The sequence below is a fragment of the Theropithecus gelada genome, chromosome 6 (genome assembly GCF_003255815.1).
Source record: "Theropithecus gelada isolate Dixy chromosome 6, Tgel_1.0, whole genome shotgun sequence".
In the NCBI taxonomy this organism is placed as follows: Eukaryota; Metazoa; Chordata; class Mammalia; order Primates; family Cercopithecidae; genus Theropithecus; species Theropithecus gelada.
The window spans coordinates 169,876,486-169,898,281 of NC_037673.1; the positions used below are offsets into that span (position 1 = coordinate 169,876,486).

General features: G+C 49.1%; 1 long non-coding RNA gene across 1 annotated transcript in view; it reads left to right on the top strand.

The window, feature by feature from the left end:
• LOC112625702 overlaps positions 1-11,188 on the top strand; it is a 16,538-nt gene extending 5,350 nt beyond the window's left edge. The window contains exons 2-3 of the long non-coding RNA XR_003119753.1: positions 6,904-7,060; positions 10,932-11,188. This is a non-coding gene — a long non-coding RNA (uncharacterized LOC112625702). The remainder of the gene's footprint in view (positions 1-6,903; positions 7,061-10,931) is intronic.
• Positions 11,189-21,796: the final 10,608 nt, after the last annotated feature.

Sequence of the window (21,796 nt, forward strand, 5' to 3'; positions counted from 1 at the left end):
CTTTCTTTCTTTCTTTCTTTCTTTCTTTCTTTCTTTCTTTCTCTCTCTCTTTCTTTCTTTCTTTCTTTCTCTCTCTCTCTCTCTCTCTTTCTTTCTTTCTTTCTAGACGGAGTTTCACTCTTGTTGATCAGTCTGAAGTGCAATGGCACAATCTTGGCTCACCACAACTTCTGCCTCCTTGGTTCAAGCAATTCTCTTGCCTCAGCCTCCCAAGTAGCTGGGATTACAGGCGTGCACCACCACATCCCGCTAATTTTGTATATTTAGTAGAGACAGGGTTTCTCCTTGTTGGTCAGGCTGGTCTCAAACTCCCAACCTCTGATGATCTGCCTGCCTTGGACTCCCAAAGTGCTGGGATTACAAGGGTGAACCACCATGCCCGGCTAGATGTCCCTTTCAATAATGGGGAACCAAGCCAGAGGCAGTCATGTCTACTAGCAAAAGGTGCTATTTTGAATCACTTCAGGATAGATATTTGTAATGCAGATATGCCTAGCAGTCTTACATTTTTTTCTATTAATACAACAAAGTAGGGTTTAACAAACATCAGCAAGCAAATATTAATAAATACATAGGTAAATGTAATGGTCTTGTAATGGTTTGTGGCTGAATTTGCCTTCACTAAATGTCCTATTTGTTGTACATATAAATTGGTTGGAAGGCCCCATATGGTAGCAGGCTCTCATTTATTGAGTGCTTAATATATGCCTGGCCTCATGCTTTCACTGGCTGTCTCACTGAATCTCTATATCATTCCCATTTTTTTGCACAAATTAAAACACCAAGACTCGAGTGCATTGAGTGACTTGTACAGGGCCACATTGATAAGGAATAGAGCCAGGATTCAACCTGGGCTGGTCTGGTCTGAACCTAAACTCGTCCTTTGGATCTAAGCCTTCGGTTCTCAAGCCTGGCTCCACACTGAAAGTCCCTGGGGAGCCTAACATACTCCTCCACCCCTGCCACCCCAGGGGTCTGAAGTAGCTGGCCAGGGGTGTGGCCCCCACACTGGGCTTTCCAAACCTTCCCAGGTGACTCAAATATGCAGCCAGGGTGAAGAGGCTCTGCGTTAACCCCATTTCACACGTTGTTGTACTGCTTCCTCGCTCAAAAAGCAAGGGAGCTGTTGCCGAGAGCCGATGTTTCCTACCTGATTTCACCTTTACTAACCCCAGGTTTCCACCTGCGAAGTAGGGAAGGGAAATATACCATGATCCCTTAAAAAGGTGTTTTTTTTTTTTGTTTTTTTGTTTTTTTGTTTTTTTTTTTGAGATGGAGTCTCGCTCTGTCGCCCAGGCTAGAGTGCAGTGGCGCGATCTCGGCTCACTGCAAGCTCTGCCTCCCGGGTTCATGCCATTCTCCTGCCTCAGCCTCCCGAGTAGCTGGGACTATAGGCGCCTGCCACCATGCTTGGCTAACTTTTTTTAAAAAAATTATTTTTAGTAAAGATGGGGTTTCACTGTTTTAGCTAGGATGGTATTGATCTCCTGACCTCGTGATCCGCCTGCCTCGGCCTCCCAAAGTGCTGGGATTACAGGCATGAGCCACCGCGCCCGGCCTAAAAATGTTTTTAAAAAGACGGGATTGATGGAGTGTGAACTGTGACCCGGACTCTGTGCTAATTGGGCTCCCTGCATGGTTTTTAACTTCATCCTCACAACATTTCCTCATTTATGCAGGAGGAAACTGAGGCCCGGAGGGGTAGAATCATTTGCACTGGCTGCAGAGTTGGTGGCAGCAGGATTCAGACTTGGGGTCTCATCTTCCTTCCGGCTTTGGTAACCTCTCAGCCTACTGTGCGCTCACCAACACACACATCTGCCTGCGCGTGTTTCATTTCTGTGTATTGAGATTGTGACATGGGCCTGAGAGGAGTCAGGGATGTGAGTGTGTGAAGGGTGAGGGCTGGGGGTCTCCACACCAGCCTCCAGGGGCCCAGGGCAGAGTGCGCTCAGCTAGACTGAGAAGGGGCAGGAGCCGGACAGAGCCACCGTCCATCCCTAAGACCGGGCTCCTCTCTCAGCAGGGTCGCCTCTGCCATCCCTCTGGGCCCATGCAGGTTTGGCTGAGTCAGGTGGCCAGGTGTGTGTGGGGCGAGGATGTGGAAGAACAGAGCACCTCCAAACTCCTTTGTTATCACTAAAGGGTCCATCCTGCCTTTAGTTTTAGACCCTTGTATTCAATGTGAAGGTTGTTGCTTATAACAGGATAACAGTCATTTAAAATGTAAAAAGTAGGGATATTACCATTTGTTGAGAGTTGGCTACATGTATGTAGCAAGAATGAGCAAATAGTAAGAGTCAACACTCTTTCGATCCTCGTAACGTGCCAGAGAGGATGGTAAAATTATGCCCATTATCCTGATGAAGAAAACTGAGGCCCACAATTCATATTACTTTCTTAAGATAATTGCACAGCTAGGACATGGCAGGGCTGTGATTTTTACCTGTGCTGTTCAACATTTGCCAACTCTGCTGCAAAAGAGAGATTGCGTTTTCATCTGGCCTTGCCCCTTCAGCCGACCTCCTTCCTGCCTATGCCCCCCAGCTCTGGAGAAATTATAGGTGTAGCCTGTGCTTTGGGTTTTGTGCAAGGGCGTGCAAAAGTACGCTTGCTGGTCTCATACCCTGAATCATAGTTTATCGTTTAAAGTTGGAAACCATCTCTGTGGTCATCTAAATGTAATGTTTTTGCTGGCAGTTAGGGAAACTAAAGCTCAGGGAGGAAAAGTTCTGGACTGGGGCTTGAACCCTGGTCTCTAGACTTTGCATCCAGTTCTTCATCTACTAGAAGCCTCCTAGGTTCATTCATTCATTCATTCATTCAATTATTCACTCATTCATTTGTTCAGTCCTTTGAACAGCATTTCAGTGAGTTTGCCTACATCATTTCACTTGATTCTCAAAAAATAAAAACTCCTGAGATCAGTTACATTGTAGCTGATGAGACGAGGATGCAGATGAGGAGACTGAGCGTCAGAGAGGTGAAGTGAGTGGTTCAAGATCCCAGCAGGCAAGTGGCAGAGGTAGAGTTTGAAGCCAGGTCTTTGGAGAAAAGGGAGGCAGCTGGGGAGTTGGAGGAGGCACCCAGTTGGAGCTGGGTGGTCAGGGCAGCCTAGGCCTTCTGTGAGTTTTGCCTCCATTCTGGGGGTGAGGGGTGAAGTCACAGGGCTGGAAATGCAGGTAGGGGTGGAGCTGGGCTGGTGGGTGAAGGGCGGCCATGGAAACAGGTATCCCTGATGTGGGACCATGAGAGGGTCATGGGATGGCCTTCCTGAGATGCCTTCAGCCAAGAATCTGAGGAGACCACACTGAGCACTGCCATCTATGGAACCATACCAGGGCCCCATGGCTGGGCTCAGCACCTCCCAGGAGTGGCACCAGGTCTGCATTCATTGGGTGGGACTAGGGAGGGGCTCAGAGAGGAGGACAGGTGCAGTGACCTGGTGGTTCACATCCAGTCGCTTGTACCTATTCCAAAGAGTTGATGAATTCATAGCATCGAAGGGCTTATAGCTTATCCAGATTATTGGGGCCAGCATTTCCCAAAGTGTGAGTGTAGGGGACAGTGGATGGGGGTGATTACTTGGGGTCTGCAAGGACAGGGAGGTGGTGCACAAGCCTGGTTCTAAATAACATGTTGACCAGTGAGGATTGCAGTCTCTCTTCAGTTCTCCTCCAAGCCTGTGATCACACAGGGAGAAGGGTCTCACCTGGGTGCTGGAGTTTCTTTAACACTTCCCCTAACACTCGCCGGTCTCCTCCCACCTGCCCCTCCAAGTGTTCAGGCAGGAACAGCATATAACTAAAGGATGCAGCCTTGCTTATTCAGTTTTCGTTTTATTTCTACTGTTACCTTCTATCAGTGGCAAATAGTCCCTGCTCGTTAATGACAGTAACATTATAAAGACCTCCTTTAAGTGAGTGATTTAAGTTTTAAGAGGTTGCTGTTCGGGAGACAAGTATTAAGTCATGAGTGCCGCAGGCTTCCTAGGCTGTGGCAGTGTTGTGGAATAGAAGGAAAGTCAGTGCAGGCGGGAGGCATTGAGCCTGCCGGCCTCCACTCTGCAAATGGAGTGTAGAGACAGGGCGGGGCCTGCCCAGAAACGTGCAGGAAGCCAGTCCTCCAGGCTGCCAGTGGGCACCTTGCCTACTACCTTTTTGTTCCTGAGGACCTGCAATGCCTCCCTCTGCACCCTCTGTCATTCACACACCTGGAAGCGTGTCCTCTTTAGCCTAGCCTCCTCTGACATTGCTGCAAGTTCTGATCTCGCCTCAAACTTGAGAAGCCCTCAGTCTTTGGGCAGATGGCCTGCTGGCGTGTGAGCAGGAAGGTAAACGCCCCCAGTTTCCATCCCTCACGGCAGGCACCTGTCTGCCCTCTCAGGGGACTCCCACTTCCTGGCCAGGCTGCTATGGAAAGTTAACTCAGTGTCCAGAACTCACCTGGAGCCTCACTTCCTCTAGCACCATTTCCTGGGGCCCCAGGGTGGAGGCACCCCCACTTTGCTCTCAGCCCCCTGAGGCTCCCACAGCACTTCCCACAGGATGGCGTGGCTATCTGGTTACGGGTCCATTGCCCCATTTTATTATGCACTCCTTGAGGCAAGTACAGGGCTTTCCTTATTTGACATTTCCAGGACCTGGGGCCTGGCCCATGGAAGGTCCATGGTGAAGACTGTTGAATAATAATAGTTGTAACAATTGCCATTCACTGAATACTCCTTGTATCAGACACTGTGCGATGGACTCTATTTATATTATTTTATTGAATCCTCAGAGCAGCCTCAATAATTAAGATCAAACACAATCCCCACTTTTATGAATGAGGAGGCTGAGCTCAGAGATGTTCAGTATCTTACTCAAGGACACACAGTAAAATACAGAACTGAGGCTTGAACCAAAGCAGCTCTGGAGCCAGTGTTCTTAGGAAGTTATTGGAGGTACATGGGGCGGCCTCACACACACACACACACGCACACACACGCACACACACACGCACACATGCACACACACGCACACACACACGCACGCACACACATACATGCGCGCACATACACACATACTGAGACTGGAGTGACGAATGCACAGGTGTCTTCCCTGCCTCTCCTCTCCCTGTTTGCTGTTTGCTCCCACAGCCTCCGTACCGTCTGGGCCCCTGGCTGTGGCTGCCTGTGGGCGCTGCCACCCTCACCCTGCAGGCTGGCCTGGCTGCCCACTGGGAGCCCATTAGTCAAGTCATCCTAGGCAGGATTATGCCTTCACCAAAACAATATCCAGAACCAGCTGCTGGGCTCGTGTGCAAATTTGTGCTGATTTGATTAGCTTGTTTAGTCATTGCTGCTGATGAGAGCGGGCCACGGCCACCAAATGACGTTCTGCTGCCTGTGACTGACTCTATAATCGCTTTTGGAAGGGATATTATGTTAATATCTCACACGAGAGTCTCCGATCATGCAGGACGATGGGCAGCCAGGCCCGTGCCATATGGTGCATCCGAGGCCCTCCTTTGTAATCCTGGGTAATTGAAATCCTCTGCCTTATTCAAACTTGGAAAGCCTACCATCTGATGGGCAGCAGAGGGCCTTTTGGCCATGGACTTACCAGTCCTTGTGGGGACTTTCTTTGGGGTACGATGGCAGTATGAGCGGAGATTTATGCCAGAGAAACTTGACCGTTTTTAGAAACAAAAATCTCTGGCATCTGATGGTTTAAGAAGAAAACGATAACCACAACAGCAATAATAGTAACTTCTACTTAGCAAGCAATTCGAATGTTCCAGCCCCAGATCAGGGCTTTACGTAAGCTGAGGTGCTTTAGGGCAATCTGCCAGTCAAGTATTATTCCCATTTGAAGGATGAGAAAGCTGAGACTCAGAGAGACCAACCAGCTTGCCTGAGGCCACTGGTGAAAAGTGGAGATAACAGGACTTCTCCCTTGTTTGTCTGACCACAAGCCTTGCTATAGTGAGACTCAGCTTGCAGGGTTTTTTGAGAGTATCAACAACCCCCAGATAGCTACCACTTAATGCAGTGCTTGGCAAGCTTGAGCAAGTGTCAGAAATCCCTGGTGGTCTCATTAAAGCACAAATTGCTGGGTCCCACCCCCAGAGTTACTGATTCAGCAGGTCTGAGGTGGGACCCAGGAATTTGCATTTCTAACAAGTTCCCAAGTGATGCTGGTGCTGCTTCAAAGACCACCAGCCTAGCCGATCCTTACTGTAAACCTAGTACTGCCCAAATAGGAGAGGTAGGTATTTTCACTTTCAGTTTTCTAATGAGGAAAAGGAAGCTTGGATAGGTGAATTCGCTTTCCTAGTGTCTTCTAGCTAGGACATAGGATATGAAAGAAGGTGACTGTGTCCACAGCAGAAAGTTCGCAAAACCAGAATTCAGCCCAGCTTTCCTGATTTACCATCTTCATCCAAAGATGTGGCCTCGGGGAGGTGGTGTTACATTTTAATTTTGCGTCCACCAGAAAATTGGAGGGTGTGTCAACACTCGTTCCTAACGGGTTGCCTCATGGCCCTGGGGGGTCACTCACATTCTCCTGCAGGACTTGGTGTGGCCAGCATGGCTTGGGTCACGGTGGGCTCCTGTTGTGTGGACGTGCAGGGCAGGCCAGGTCTCGCCGTGAAGCTACCCTGTGCTTGCAGGCAAGGAAACCAGGCTGGGATAGAACCCTGGGCAGGTGAAGAACTGGGAGGCTCGGGGCCGAGTGCATGGGCTTTGCTCAGTTCCACTGTCCGGGATGCTGCATGCTCTGCAGGGAGGCAGGTGACTGCTAATTAGAGGTCCCCATTCCTTGCCTAATGGTCAAGGCCTGCCCCAGCTGACCAGACAGATAACCATTGTTCAACTTCCCTTTATTCGCCTCCCCTCCTTGCCCTCCACTTCCCAACCAGGTGAAAGAAAAGAAACTCGGTAATTCACTGAACATCACCCAAGACCGGGTGCAGACCCACGCCCTGGAGTATAAAAGACGTAGTACCCCCTTCATTCCTGTTTCACAGGTACACAGACTTAATCTTCGAGAGGCTCCTGCCAAAAGTCACCCAACGGGTAAGTGGGACAGAGCAAGGACTTGGAGTGACACAGGCTAAATCCAGGCCTCTGTCCACTCCTCCGACTGCCTCTCTCCTCCCTGTCCCTTTCTTTAAGATGCTAAGGAGCATTTGTCAGGCTCCTGGAGGAGAAATATTGTTTTCAGTGATTCCCAAGCCTATTTGTCAGTTGAAACTCTTTTCTTTTCTTCCTTCTTTTTTTCATTTTTTTTAAAGTGCACAGTGCCTTTTGAGAATCAGATACTAGGAACTCAAGGACTCCTGGCTTGTGCCCTTGTCTCCAAAGCCCCATCCTCACAGCTGAGGCAGCTGGGTGTCTGTGATGTTCTCACTGGGCTGGAAGCTCCAGAGGGGGCAGGAGGGAGCCTGACTATTCTCTGCAGTGTGGTGGCCCCAGGGCCTGGTGCTTGATACACACACACGCACACACACGTGTGTGCAGGTACATATGTATGTATTTGTATTTGTTTGTTGGTAGCAAATGTTTATTTCTTAGCGCTCACAGTAGCCAGAAGGGCCATCCTTAGCCAGCCAGTCTTGCCTGCTGACCCGGAGAAACAAACGCCTCTTCTGCCACGTAGCTCGGAGCACAAGGGCATAGGTGAAAACACGGGCCTCGGAGTCCTCAGATCTGAGTCCCATTCTGCTCCCTCAGAACTGTGAGACCTTGAGTGAGTCCCTTTCCTTTCTGGGCCGCAGAATTCTCCTGGACTTCCCTCCCAGGCTTTTGTGCCAATTCAGGAGGCATGCAAGCCTCTGGGACAGTGGGCCATCCCACGGAGGCCAGCTGCTGCTAGCCTGCAGCCTTCAGTGTAAGAACTTGAACTAAATGGGGAGAGAAGTCGCGCCACCTCCGGGAACCATCTAATCTGTGTTGTCTGAAGCAGTAGCCAGTTGAGACGTGTGACTATTTACTTTCAACAGATAATTAAGTTAAATGAAGCACAATTCCTTTTGCATAGTAGCCACATCACAGGTGTTCGATAGCCACATGTGGAGAGTGGCTACTGTGTTGGACAGTGCAGATGGGGACATGTCCACCATAGCAAAGAGCCCAATGGGACTGCACCGAGTAGGTTGTGCCATGCTTATTGTTTTCAGGTCCTAACACTGCTAATGACACATAGTCTATTGGAAGTCCCCTTGGATCTGCTTTTCAGAGAAGGAGGGGAAGAGGCATTTGAAATCATCCACTACATGATTTTATTAGCTCCTGCACTGATTGACTGATTGACTGTTGAGACAGGGGCTTGCTCTGTCACTAAGGCTAGAGTGCAGTGGTGTGAGCATGCTCACTGAAATCCTAGCCTCAAGCCACCCTCCAGCCTCAGCCTCCCAAAGTGCTGGGATTACAGGCGTGAGCCACTATGTCTGATCACACCTAGTTTTCTTTTAGAAACAAATATCCAAAACACTTGCAGAGTCAGCTGAAATTGGTTAGGTGTTCTCTCACCCATTTTATTCTATTACTTGCTCTATAACCCTTTCTTAGCACCTGGGAGCAGCCTGGACCTCAGCTCAGGCCAGATCAGGGTAACAGTGTCCCACAGCATTAGTGATGTCCATACGAATGAGGCTTTTACTCTACTTTCTAGGCTGGTGCCTCTAGCTTCTAAACCTCATCAAGATCACAGGTTCCTCTCTCTCCTGAAGGACTGTCTGCCAGGGAGACTCCCTGTCATTGTCCCACACATGCTATCAAGGCAGAGGGTGACAAGCCCAGAGCCCAATCCCCAGTTAACATTCTGTCCATGAATTTAAGTCCCCCAAAGAATGCCGCTAATGTCCACCAGAGCCCTCTGCACAACCCTGTTAGCAGTGAGGGCTATTGCATTTGTGTGTCTAACTGGAGTTCCAATTCTGCCCCTGCAATTTATTAGCTGTGTGACATGAGCATGTGACATAAACTTTTTGAGTCTCGGTTGACCCTTGTGGAAAGCGAGGACTCTATTATCTTGCTCACCGTGTGGCAGTGAGTTCACATGAGATGGTACAATGTTTCCAAACTTTTCTAGCCTGTGTCCCTTTTGCTAAACACAAAAATCTCTGCCTTCCTTGTGGAAGACTCCACCTCTCTATACCGCGCCACTGATAAGTATTTCATACACATCCACCAGCCAAGAACACTTTGTCCCGCTTTCCCACAATTTGTAATGAAATGAAAGGGTTTTTCTGTCTTCCAAAAATATAAAATTATGTTATGATGCTGGCTCTGTTGTTCCGAGCTATACCCTTTTCCTTCCCCTCGCCTTCCTTATCTTAGTTCTAGTACACTCCCAGAAGATCACCCCCCCCCCGTCACAAATGGAACAGGTGGGCAGTGCCCGGGGATGAGCTGCAGGTGACAGGCACTCACTAAACAGTGGGTCCCCGCACCCTGCAGAGGAAAGGAGACCTGCAGGCAGACCCTGCAGCCGTGGCCAGATGAAGGTCAACCAGCGTCCACTTTCAAGTAGCACCTCTGCAGATCCCCAAGTGCAGATAAGTTCCTTAATATTGTCTCATAGCTCTCTTCACTTTTTTAAAAAAATAGACTTTATTTTTTAGAGAAGTTTTAGGTTTGCAGAAAATACAGAAACTTTCAGTCTATCCCCTCCACCCACTCTCCCACTTGTCTGCCCCATTGCTAACCTCTTGCATCGGTGTGGTACATTGGTTACAACGGGTGAACCCATATTGATACACTATTATTAGCTCCAGTTCATAGCTTACTTTAGGGTTCCTTCTCTGTGTTAGACAGTTCTATGGGTTTTGGCAAATGCGTTGTCTCCATACCCATCATTACGGTACCATGCAGAATAGTTTTACTGCCCTAAAATTGCCCCGTGATCCGGCTACGCATCACCCCCCTCCTTCTACCCTGGGCCCAGTTTTCTTCACTTTTTCTTCAGTGCATTTACTGCAGTTGTAAAGATCGAATTTGGAATTACTTGATTAAAATCGGCCTTCCCCACGGGACTGTAAGCAGCTTCACAAGGGCAATTGCTACATTGGGCTTCGCCACACTGTGTTTCCTGGGCTTTATCACAGTACATGGGATGTTAGTGTAAACACTTAGTTGAACAAATGAATGAGTAAAAGAGTGAATGAGAAGGGAAGTAAAGGGAATGAAGGAGGCTGGAGGAAGGAGATGTCAGGGCAAGAAGAGGAAGCCCTCTCCAAATCAATATTGCCCGTCCCAGGAGCCTCTCTCTGAGGACAATGAAATGGCAAAGCAAAACTGTTCTGGAACCGAGTGGCTGATAACCCACGCTGGGGTTATCCCGGCAGTGGGTGTGGCCCCTCCTTGCCCCATCAGGGGTGACAAGGATGGGAGCAGGGAATGCTGTCACCAGAGCCAGGCCCTGAAATGGCCTGACAAGGGCTCAATCCGTCACTGTCTTAACCATCGTGACTTTTGGAGTCACCTCCAGATTTTTTGGCCCAGTAAATGATTAAGCAGTTAAATAAAGACAGGCTCATTAAGGAAACATGCTTCCCTGCGTATCTGCCCCAGTTACTCCTAAATTTAATCTGTCCATGAGCCAATTTCCAGGACAAACGCGCACAAGTATTTTTTTTTTTTTTAATCTCCAGAGCCTTAACCTTGAAGGTAGTCATTGGCCAAGGCTTATCCTGGTGCCTGTCTCCCCCATCCTGTCTCCTCTGAGACTCAGTGGAGGGGTTCCTTCCCCACACCCAGACAATCCCGTGGGGCCGCTGGAGAGGGGGCAGGGCACTCGTGGGGCCCAGTTACCAGCAGGCAGGGCCGGGTCCATGAAAGCGCCCTTTCTTCTCTGTCACACGGCTGCTCCCAGCCACGGGGGGCTCTGGGGCATAATCGGATTGAGTTTCCTTGGCCAACAGGTTGGCTTTGTTCTCTTGTCCAGATTTTCATCCACTTGGCTCCCCAGGTTGCTGCTCGACCGCTCTCTGACCTGGATTCACTGAGGACACATCAGGCCTTTGCCACGGGGTCCATGGGGTGGCCAGAGCCCAGGGCTGGGTGAGTGTGGGGTGGGTCTGAGGGGGAGGACGTGCATCCAGGGGCCAGGCCAGCCCCTGCAGGATTTTCTGATGTCAAATCGCCTGTCCTGTGCCTGAGCCCTATTACCCTAGCAGAATGAGGACATGCGCCTCCCTGGGCTTCCCCAGCATGGCCTGAGTGAGTGTCTCCCTGGCTGCAGTGTTTGTAATCAGCAGGTCAAGAGAGGACCCTCCTGCCCTGCTCCCATGGTGCCACTGCTCCTTCTAGCAGTCCCAGCTTAACACCCACACTCCTTATGCTGGTCCCAGGGCTCTCTATGGGTTAGGGTGTAGAAGGAGGTTGTGTTGGTTAAAAACACCAGGTAGAAATCTCTTTTCTCTGAATGCTGAAGGAGTGCTATTAAAGAGACCGGTCCTTTCAGTCTAGTTGGATCCTGGGTGAAGACTCAGGTCTTGCTTAAGAAAGGAGAGCCACGTGTTTCCAGGGAGGAGGCAAGACATCCAAGATCAAGGTAGTGGCAGGTTTGGCTTCTGGTGAGGGCTCTCTTCATGGCCAGGGCTCCTTTAGCTTCTTTCACTCCTGGGCACAGATGGACCCTGTTAGACTGTTGCCTTGCTCACAATCTCTCATGCCCCTCCCACTGCCTCTGGTGTTGTGTCTGTGATGTCCTCTTCCTGGGGACAAACGCAGCTTCAGCTGCTATAGCCTGGGTCCCATGGGCCTCCCTGCACCAGTCCTAGGACCCAGCTTCCCCAGGCCACTAGTGTTGCTTCAGGAACAGTGTCCGAGTCAGTCCCGACTGCTAATAGAATCCCATGGACTGAGTGGCTTCAGGAACAGGAATTTATTTCTCACAGTTCTGGAAGTCCAAGATCAGGGTGCTGGCAGGTTTGGCTCCTGGTGAGGGCTCTCTTCAGGCTTGCAGACAGCTGCCTTCTTGCTGTAACCTCACATGGTGGAGAGAAAACTCTAGTGTCTCTTCCTTTTCTTTTTCTTTTTTTTTTTTTTTTTGAGACAGAGTCTTGCTCTGTGCCCCAGGCTGGAGTGCAGTGGCGAGATCTCGGCTCACTGCAAGCTCCGCCTCCCGGGTTCACGCCATTCTCCTGCCTCAGCCTCCCGAGTAGCTGGGACTACAGGCGCCCGCCACCTCGCCCTGCTAATTTTCTTGTATTTTTAGTAGAGACGGGGTTTCACCGTGTTAGCCAGGATGGTCTCGATCTCCTGACCTCGTGATCCGCCCGTCTTGGCCTCCCAAAGTGCTGGGATTACAGGCTTGAGCCACCGCGCCGGCACTAATTCCATCATGAATGCCCCCACCCTCATGACCTCACTGAAACCTAATGACCTATCAGAGGGCCCACTTCTTAATACTGTCACATTGGGGGTTAGGGCTTCCACATACCAATTTGGAGACACACGAACATTTAGTCCATAAAAAATGCGCAGGTGGTCCAGACTAAGCTGATCAGCTCCCTTTCCTGGGCCTGTCAGGATCCTTCTCTGGCTTTTGGTTTGTTTGTTTGTTTTTTCAAAATAGAAATAGGCATATGTGTGAGAAGGTGAGGTGAGAGTTGCAGGCAGCCACCTACCTGCCCAGGGGAGGAGGCCCTTTTGCAATAGGAAAGAATGAAGACAGCACCAAGAGAGACACGGAGGAGGAAGACGGAGAAGGAGAGGTGCTTTCGCCTCCCTGGACCCGGTGGGCCCTGAGGTCTGCTTCTAACCTGTCTTTTCTCTATTTAGTTTTGTCAGCTAATAAGTCTGTCTTTCTACATATATTCATTCAAATTCCATTTGTTTTCCTTGCAAGTAAAAGAATGCTGACAACTTCAGGATTGGGCAAGGAGCTAGTCCTTTTCCCCTCTTGAGAGCTGGGGTAGCAGAGTAGTAGGAGCAGAGCAGCCAGGATGTCCAGATTTGAAGTTGTGCATGTTGTTCTGGGCAAAATTATCAGCTTCCCGTGCCTCAGTTTCTTATCTGTAAAGTGGGGTTGATAATGGTGCCTACCTCATGCAGTCAGGGCTGAGGATTAAGTGAGTTATATGTGTAAGGTGCTTTGCACGCTGCCTGGTGCGCCGTCAGCTCAGCATCTGTGAGCTGATTTCCATCTCCCTTGGGTCTTGTGGCGTGTGAACAGAGCCTTACTGGGCCCAAGTGCTGAGGAAATGGAACGAACCGAGGGAGAGAGCAATACTCTCTTGTGATCTAGTTAGTAGCCAGCTGGCAGACTTCTGGTATTGCTCACTGATGAGGGGCCGCTGGGTGCCTGATGAGTCCTGGGAAATGCCTGGGGCAGGGTGGCTGGCCTGGGCCTGTCTGTCCTGGGATGCCCCTCCCAGAGCTCCCAGCATGGCAGCACTAAGGCTGTTTTGGGGCCAGCTGGACCCTACGTGGGAGGATAGAGAAGTGGAAAGAACCCTGGGCCTGCAATCCAGCAGTTGTACACCGTGGTTTCCTGGAGGAACTCATGCACATGTGTCCTGGAGGCCTGCAAGAGAACGGCACCGTGGAGATGACCAGCAACTAATACCACCCAAAGGCCCACCAACAGGAGAATGGATACATCAGCAGGGGTGCATGCATGCCACGGAGCACAGTACTGGTGAGAGTGAATCAGTGTCAGCCACATGCATCAACACCGATGAGGCTGAGACTCATAATATCAAATTTCGAATTGCGAGTAGCAGAAGGATCAAAGTTATATTTTTAATAAAGCTTTGAAACACAAGCAAATTGAGCACTGTATTGTTTAGGGACACATTCACATTTGGTAAAGACATAAAGCAAAGCAAGGGAGCGAGACAAAAATGAAATTCCAGGGCGGCCAGGTGGTCAGGGCTTGGGGGTGGCGTGGAGTCGGGGAAGGGCACCAGAGCGCCTCTCACCTCAGCTCCGACGGCTTTGGCAGGTTCTAGTTCTGACACGGAGTTGTAGGTTCACAGCTGTTTGATTGCTTGTTATGCTTTATAACAATATAAACTGCATATGTTCAGTTGAAATATTTCATAATAAAGGTTTTTTAAAAAAGAACATTGGGCTTATCTTTCCCATCAGATACAGGCATTTTTGTTTTGACTTTCTATTTCCTTTTTTTTAATGACCAAAGATCATTTTGCCTCTGCAAATATAAATTTAAAAAAAATAAGGCTGGGCATGGTGGCTTACACCTGTCATCCCAGCACTTTGGGAGGCCGAGGTGGGTGGATCACTTGAGGTCAGGAGTTTGAGACCAGCCCGGCCAATATGGTGAAACCCCATCTCTACCAAAACTATAAAAAATTAGCCAGGCATGGTGGCGTGCATCTGTAATCCCAGCTACTTGGGATGCTGAGGCAGGAGAATCACTTGAACCCGGGAGGCAGAGGTTGCATGAGCCGAGATTGTGCCCCTGCACACCGGCCTGGGTGACAGAGCGAGACTCCATCTCAAAAATAAATAAATTATTTTAAAATTTTTTTTAAAAGCACTGGATTTGCAGTTGGGAGCAAAAGATTTGGGGTTGCCCCTTCCCACAACCACTGTCATTGCTGGGACCTCTGCAGCCATCTCCCCCCAGCCTCCATCCTCACCCACTCCATTTCAGTCTCTGTTTGGTCCCCAGCAGAGTTATCTTTGTAACTATAAATGGCATTTGCTCATTTTCCTGCATCCTGAAGTCCAAGCCTGTTCTTTTCAACCATGTCTCTCCCTGTTCCTCTTCACCCCTTGTATGTAGCTAGATGTAGAGTTCATGGGACCAAAAATCTGCCTTCTGCTTCGGTGTCTTTGCTTAAGCCATACCTGGGAGAATAAGTCAGGCCTGAACACCTGTGTCTGGGTCTCAGAGCTCAGCATGCAAAAGAGCCTGGGTTGAGACTCTATCACCCACCATGAATTCTACATGGATTGACTTTTCCGTCCCTAAGTGATCCTTCCAGGCTCATTTCAGGCAAAACCTCTTCCGGGAAGCCTTCCCTGATGTCCACCCTTTATTCTCACACCCCCTCTGCTAACCCCTATCAAAGTACCCTAAAATTTCCACAGTACTTTGAAACTTCCTGTATATGTGCCTCCTCCACTAGACTACCTACTCCCCAAAGGCAAGAACTGGTCTTACTTTGTTTGTTTCAATAGCAACTGTATCAGCCCTGGCATGGTAACACTCAAATGGTAATGCCCTGAGGGAAGGGTTTTGCCTGTTTTGCTCCTCTGCGTATTTTAAGTGCCTAGAACACAGCCTGGCATATGGTAGCTGTGCTGCAAATGGTTATCGAGTGAATGAGTAAGGACGTTAACCTGTACTGAGTACTGAGTAAAGTTCTATTGCTTAGAAGCTGTGTGAGCTTCGATGAGACACTTAACCTCTCTGAGCCTCCCTTTCTCCCTCTGTCAATGGGGATATTAATAGTACTATTCTTGAAGGATCACCATGAGATTTGGCAGAAAGATGCATGTGACAGAGCCTAGAAAATGGCAGGTGCACAGCAGCCCGCGCTGGTTGCATATGGATTTAGCCCTGACCTCAGCGGCCTCAGGCAAATTCCCAGTGGCTCTGAGGTTGTCCATCTGAGCTCAGAGTCCCCTCTCAGCCTCCCTGGGTGGTCCATGGGAAAACAGGGTTGCAGGTCTGCGCTCCTCCTCCTTAGTCAAGGGTCAGTGACCCCTAGTGTCACCTCTGACCGCTGGGTCAGTGGATCTATTGTGCAGGGCCTGTTGGTGTCTGGGCAGCCTCACTGAGTCCCCAGAGCCCAGCTGGTCAGTGCAGCCAAGGTCATGGTCCTCGTTCCTTGAATGGCTCTTTCTTTAAATAGAGGCAAACTCTTCTTCAGCAGCCACAGGTAGCTCCTAACGCAGCCAGCTGTCTGAGCAGTCTCTCAGCTCCCTTTGGATCCTAACACGCTAGAGAGGGGGCAGGATGGGTGGAGAAGGTATCACACAGACCTAGCTCTAGCGCTGCCTTCCCCAGCTTCTGGCCGTGTGACCTGGGCAAGTGACTTCACATCTCAGAGCCTCAGTGTCCACATCTTTTGTGTGTGTGTGTGTGACAGAGTCTTGCTCTGTCACCAAGGCTGGAGTGCAGTGGCATGATCTTGGCTCACTACAACCTCCACGTCCCGGGTTCAAGCAATTCTCCTGCCTCAGCCTCCCAAGTAGCTGGGATTACAAGCACGTGCCACGAGGCCCAGCTAATTCTGGTATTTTTAGTGGAGACAGGGTTTTGTCATGTTGGCCAGGCTGGTCTCAAACTCCTGACCTCATGTGATCCGCCCACCTCATCCTGCCAAAGTGCTGGGATTACAGGCGTGAGCCGCCGTGCCTGACTCAGTCTCTACATCTTTGAAATGGGGAAACAAAACCTGTCTAGGGAAGATGTTGTGAGAAGCAGAGAGAAGGCATGTCATTCTCTTAATTAACTGGCATTCACTACAGAGTTATGTGATTATTAAATACATAATAAAATATAAAAATATAAGGTGCTCTGGTTATATAATCATGAGGTCTGATGATGGTGATGACTGCACTTCAGTGGACTACCTTATGCGGGACCGACTGCCACGAAGTTCTGTGCATGTGTGCTTGTGTGTTTGCATCTGTGTATTATAATATATATACATACATGGTATATAAATAGATACTTCGTGTTATATAAGAAAATGATAGCACAGTAAAAATGCATAAATATTATTGAGCATGTTTGTATAAATGAGCAAACAAAGAGACATTTGGGATGCAAGGACCAGTGGTATACTCTGCCCAAACACAAGCCCCGTTTGACTGTTGCTAATGCACAAAGAGAGGGCTGGCGGACATGGCCTGCATGCTCTGCACACCTGCCCATCTGCACCACACTCCCCTGTGGTCTTGCTGCTGTTGCCATGCTGGGACCATCCTGCTTCTCACACCAGGACCACACAGGCTTTCGCAGAACTGTTGATTTCTCCCTCACAGCACTTGTCACAGTTGACACATTTTATTTATTTGTAATTGTCAGTTTACGTGTCTCCTCCACCGGACTGATAGTTAGCTGCACTGAGGTCAGAGGTCCCATCTGATTTTACTCTCCATTTTCTCTCCAACACCCATTAGGGTATGTGGTGCAGCTTAGATGCTTGATAAAATAATTGAACAAATCTATGGATGGTTGGATGGTCAGAGGGATGAATAGACGAGTGGTTGGATGAATAGATGGGTGGTTGAATGGATAAATGGTTGAATGGATGGGTGGACAGATAGACGGAAGATGGATAGATGGATGGATGGATGGATGATGGTCAGATGCGTGGATGGTTGGGTGGATGAAGGGATGGATGGATGGTTGGATGAATATCATAGGCTTTCCTTTAAGGAGCTTACCATCCATTTGGAGTCACAAGATCAAGACCCAGAACATGGTCAGTGGTAACTCACATCTTGCAGTGAAGGATCCTGTGCCCCTTGACAGAAGGACCTATTCCTGTGAAAGGAATAGAGAGGACCTTGTGACTGACAAGGGCAGAGAGAGGCCCATGGTCATCTTCTTGAAGAATGGTCCTTGCTTCTATGAAGCAGGAAACATATTTTCAAAAAACCCAAGGACAGTTTTTTATGAACAACCTTTCTATGTCTTTGTTGAAATTCAGTACTGCATCACTCAATTCCTCAAGCTTGTATTAGGCTGTCCTCATGCCAGATCCTGGGCCACGTTCTGAGGACACAGAGATGAGCCAGAGGGTCTCTGTCTGAGGACTCAGAGTCTGGGGGAGACAGATCTGTAAATTCTGCAACCAGGCAGGCCACAGCAGAGGTGTGAGCAGAGGAGAAACAAAACAATCCAAACGCTTTGGTGGAGACAGGCAGTCAGACAAAGGGTGGGGAGGAGGTGGTGTTTAAACTGATTCCTGAAGGATCGGTGGGAGTGGCCCCTCCCCAACTCCATCCTGATGGGAGAAGTTTTTCTGATAGAGAAAAAAATTGCGGGCAAGGAGAAAAACCGGGTGAGAGCTTCCTGGCTTCGGGGCCTGAGTGCCAGTGCTGGCGGGGAGAAATGAGCAATGGGGCTGGGAAGTTAGGTGAGCCCTGCCTGGTTGGGCAAGGGCCTGGGCTTCCCTCTGAAGGTGATAGGGAGCTCTTGATGGGATTCACGCAGCGGGGAGGTCTGATGGAGCTTGAGGCAGGGTGGAAGAGGGACAGGAGGGGTGAGTTGGAAGCAGGAAGGCTGCTGGGAGGCCATGGCAAGTTAGCAAGTGGTGCAGGTCTAAACAGGGGCAGTAGAATAGGAAGTCAAAGAGGGGAGGCCACACATATCTTAGACAAGACATTCTTGTTTATTCATCTCTGAAAGTGAAAGGGAGGCAAGTACAGATTTATTATGCCACTGTCCAGAGCGAATCATAAGGGTACAGGGTTGGTGACTGACATTACTGCTCCAAGAAACTCAAGAAACCAGACCTGTCCCCATCCCCTGCTCCCTGTCAATGTGTTTTGGGTTCCTCTTGCCCACCAGATGCAGAAAGGAGGGACAGCCATGCAGAGCTGCAGGGAGGCAGAGCACAGGGCCAGGTTTCCGGGATGTGGAGGGAGGGAGAGGAACGTGAGCAGGAGAGGGAGTTAGGGTGGGGAAAGGAAAAGGTATGGAAAAACTGCAGACCATAACCCTTGGCAAGCTCCAAAAGAAGAGGAATAGTAGGGGATGCAGAGAAAGGGACCACTACAGCCGTGAGCAGGAGCTTCTATTTCCAAATGGATGTGGGAAGGAAGAGTTCAGAGAGAACATATTTGCCAGGAGAATTGTGAGAGAAATGACTCAGGGTTCCACAACAATAGCTAACAGGATAGCAACGGATTGGAGCGTGTACATATCTTTATGTTCTAAAACATTTTTTTCAGGAGACACTGTAGCGCCAGAATCACAAGTGCGTGTCTCTGTGGACAGAGCAGGTCACGCAAATGAGGGAAGTGGGCCACATATTCAAAACACAGTAGCTCAAGCATCATGGCCAGCTGCAGGTGACACCAGGCTATAGCGTCCAGGAGACAATAGGGAGGGACTGTGGCAAACTGGAGAGCACAGATCCACAGGGGCACAGCAGCAGGTCAGCTCCCACTGCTGCCACCCTGTAGGAATACAGGGCTGGGTGACCATGTTTTCTGAGTTTTCAAAAACATTCAGAAATGTTGATTCTTTCAGGAAACCTCCTGATATGTAAATAGTAGCAGCTAGTTCAGATTTCACCCTGTGTGAAAAACACAAAGCCATCCAGCCTGTGGCACTGCAGTGGGTCCCTCTGCTCCCCAGCAACCTTGCAATCAACTGAAAACACACGTCACACAGGTCCTGCTGCCTTCACTCACGTCTGCGGCTTTTCCCCAGGGGGTCTGGAGGGAGAACAGGGCTGGGAGTCAGTTGTGGCGTCTACTCCTGGTAGAGTTCCACCTCTAATGGGCAAACCCTGCAATGTTTCCAGGCCTCCGTTCCTCCACCTATACAATGGCGGGAAGATCTTGGCTCTTCCAGCCAAAATTCTCTTCTTTTGCAATGTTCCCAAATCACTACCACCTTCTGTTGATTGAGGCTCTCCTACCTGCCAGACCCTGTGTTACTCACTCTGAGTCCCTTGCCCAAGATCACACAGCTATTGATGTCGCAAAGGCTGGATTCCAACCCATACCCATCTGACTTCAAAGGCCTTTGGCTTAGGCACTGTATTGTCTCCAGTGAAAGCAGCATATTAAATAATTCAGGTAATGCTCCAGGAAAGGGGAGTGTGTTCTATTGCTCTTCATGCTACGACCCAGCTTCTAAGAGATCCAAACAGTTACTTTTTGTAGCTCATGGGCCAGTATAGATTTTTTAGGGTTCTCTTCGACCTTGTAAAAGCTAGAGGCATAGAGGACTTGGCAAAAAGCCAGAGGAATTAACAGCATCAGATGCAGCAGGAGTCTCACCCAAGGCTTCACACAGGCCTGGACTGTCCCACTAAGCATCATTTGGCAGAAGAGCAGAGGAAAGAACTCACCCCAAGAGAAAAGTGAGGTGCACGAAGCCTGCCAAGAACACGGCCTCTGTTGGAGGGCAGGGGTGGCTGTTCATATGGCTCAGTGGCTGTTCCTTCCTCAAGTGCGGGGACTGGAGCAGAAACCAGAAGGCCATTTGCATTAAAATGTGCCACTCTGAGAGCACCCAGGCCTGTGTCCCCTCGGACTGCTGTTCCATCAGTTATTTCAAATGTCGTCTCTTTCTACTCAACTGCTGAAGTCAAAAACCTGGTGTTATTCTTGATCTCTTCTTTTACCTCAAGTCTCAAATTCAGTCCATTGCCAAATTCTGTGACTCGCCCCAAAATGTCTGACGGCTGTGTCATCTTCCCTCCTCTGCACTGTCCCGGCCATGGCTGCTCTGCTGCTCTCCTCCTTCACCTTGCCTCTTTCCAATCTATTTGTGACACAGCAGCTAGAGAAGTTTTTATACAATGCAGATCTGGCCCTGTCCCTCCTGTGCTTAAAAACCCTTCAGTGACTCCCTAGGGCACTGTTAGTAATGTGCAGGCTTCCCTCCATGACCTACAAATCCTTCTGCTATCCCTCACACACTGTGCTTCTGCCACCCTGCCCTCTTTTCAGTTCCTCAAATATGCCAAGTTCTTTCTGGCTTTGCAGTCCTACCAGCGTGCATTTGAATCCCGGGTAACCTTGAGTAAGTACCGTCACCTCTTTGAGCCCCATTCTACTCATCTCTGCAATAGGTACAATTGTATAGCTTATTTCAAGGCATCATCAGTATTGACTTTTTTGCTTTAAACTTACAATCCCATGGAAAATCCCATGGAACACTCTCTTGCTTTAAACCTATAATCCTATGGAAAATGGTGGAGAGAGAAGGGTTAACGTCATCCACTGACAATTTCACCATCATCATCTACTTAACAACCACAAAGTAAGTCAAAGACATTCATACCTTTTGGCTTCTGTTTAAATGAGTCACACAGTCAAATATAAACTATTTTCACTTAAAAAATTACAGTCTACAACACCTGTTTAAAAAATTTTGTGTTCATTACTCCCTTGTTTCTCTGTACACTTTTATGACCTATTTATGGATTTCTAAACAAAGTCTAGCTATTTTGCCTGGTTTTGGACTTTGTGCAAATGGAATCATACTCTCTGTGCTCTGTGACTTGCTTCCTGTATTCACATGAGGATCTGGGATTCACCCACGTCCACGCCTGCAGCAGCCATTTATTCGTTGTCACTGCTGCGTCGTCCTGCCCTGGAGGAAGGTAGCCCTGTTTTCTCACACATTCCACTCTCTGTAGACATTTGGGCTGTTCCCGCTTTTGCTATCGTGAATGGTCTTGCTGTGCGCAGGCTGTGTGTGTCTCCTGGCACTGGAATGCTACGGTTCCCGGAGGGGACACACTAGCAGGGCAGTGGTAGATCCCAGTGTGTGTGCATGGAGCTAACTAGGACATGCCAACTGTTCCCAAAGGGCTTGCTCCACAAGGATTCTCCCATCAGCAGTGACTGTTCTACCACATCCAACTGGGAAGAAAGGTAGAATGAGACGAATATGGAAAGATTACTTTTCATATATGTGTGTGGATAAGTGCATAGGTCTATGTAATCATCATATATTTTATGCATTGTTATGAGTGTATGTGACCTCGTTAATTTCTGCAGAGGTTTAAACCATGTTTGCTTAAACCTCTGGGGTACCCCACTATGGCTTTCATTGGCACAAATGATCAGGGTCTTGTTCAGCACCTTCACTTCCTGTCTGGAATCCTCCAGGACCTCTGCTAAACCTCTGTT